This window comes from Cynocephalus volans, chromosome 14 (assembly GCF_027409185.1).
Source record: "Cynocephalus volans isolate mCynVol1 chromosome 14, mCynVol1.pri, whole genome shotgun sequence".
In the NCBI taxonomy this organism is placed as follows: Eukaryota; Metazoa; Chordata; class Mammalia; order Dermoptera; family Cynocephalidae; genus Cynocephalus; species Cynocephalus volans.
The window spans coordinates 83,923,975-83,925,693 of NC_084473.1; the positions used below are offsets into that span (position 1 = coordinate 83,923,975).

A 1,719-nucleotide genomic window follows, 5' to 3' on the forward strand; every position below is an offset into this window, starting at 1 on the left:
GTGTGAAAATTTATTAAACTGTTGTACTTTTCGATTGTGAATGTATATACATATAATGAATTGTGACAAGGGATACTGATTAGAAGAGCCTGGCTGGAGAGTGGATGAGTTAGAGAAGCAGACTAGGGTCTGATGGAGAAGACCTTGAACATACGGTACAGACTATTGAAACCTGGGAAGCTTCCAAAATGAAAGGGTTTAGGAGCAAGGTGATGCAGCAAAGGAATAAAATGGGTCAACAGGCACAGGGAAGAGATAGTCGATCCATCAGGGTATGAAGCACACTGATTTCTTTTCCACAAAATTCAATGGAAACTGTTACTAGTCCAGTAATATAAACCCACCTGTACAGACTATGGAGATTCAGGTGATAAAAAAAAAAATCTCGAACAAGGTAGATAAGGATCCACAATAGATCATTACAACATCTTCATGAGATTACTTTCTTGTGTAAGAGACTCAGGACAGGATGATCTGCTCAGTCATATCTTGGGACCTGCATGTTGTTTCAGATTTAGGCTAGGAGACATGTCCTCTTATACATCTCAGGAAGAAACAGGGCTGAGCAGAAAGGAAGCAGCTGCTGCTGTAAAGACTCCTTGAACCATGGCCCTGGGGAGGAGGTTTGTGTTCGAGGCTGAAGCACTGTTGGAGGAGTGCTATAATGCTTCTGAGAGTAATAAACTGCCACATCTTCAACCTGGATGCTGCTGATGGTGAGAGTGAAATCAGTCCCAGACCCACTGCCACTGAATCGATCAGGTACTCCAGATATCCAGGTAGATAGATGCCCAGGAGATGAGCAGCCTAGGAGCTTGTCCAGGTTTCTGCTGGTGCCAGGCTAAGTAGTTCTTATTATGGAGTCTGGAGACTGGGTCATTATAATGTCCCCATAGACACCTGCAATCAAGAATGGACAGTGACCACACACTGCATTACTAAGAAATTAAAATATATACCTAAAAATGTAGGTTTTCTTATTCATCATAAATAATTAGAATATTTTACATGAATGGTGTTTTGTATTTTGTATTTTAAAATCATTTTTCTAATTTTATAAAGATACTACTCTTTCAAGCCTCTCACCTGTCACCCAGAGGAGCAGGAAGATGAGGAGGTCAGGCTGTGGCACCATCTTGCTGCGTTCACCTGTCTTATGCACTCAGGCTCCATCTCAGGGAAACCCCATTTATAGAGCTCTCAGCAGGCAGCCTAGCGCCAGAGAAACCTATGCAAAGTACCAGAGACTATGAAAGCAAAAGTGCCTGTTCAGGGGAATTGTGGAGACAAAACAATGAGAAGAAGAGTCAAAAATATCATTACCCAGAAAATAAGATTTTATGCCTATAAAAGTGACAGGAATCAACATAAAACTGTAATTGTCAATAAAGTCCAGCACAATTTTCAAATAAAAAATATTTTTATATCAATTCTACTCTTTCAAAATCAGCTGCAGTTGACTTGGGAGCATAACTTATTTTTGTAATAGACTCTGTGTGTTTGTGAACATTTAACTTCGAAACTCACTTGAAACATAAATATGTCAGTACACGAAATATATTAATGTCACTAGATAGAATTTTAAATATGTATTTGAAGTTCCTTTTGAACATCTCATAGGCACCTCAGTACATTGAAATCAGACCTCTGATATTTCCCTCTGCACAAACACTATCTCAGAAAGCTAGTCACCACGTACTTATGAATCACCCATGTCAC

At 39.6% G+C, this 1,719-nt stretch overlaps 1 pseudogene; it reads right to left on the minus strand.

The window, feature by feature from the left end:
* Window positions 1-514: 514 nt before the first annotated feature.
* Window positions 515-1,135, minus strand: LOC134362588 (immunoglobulin kappa variable 4-1-like; annotated as a pseudogene).
* Window positions 1,136-1,719: the final 584 nt, after the last annotated feature.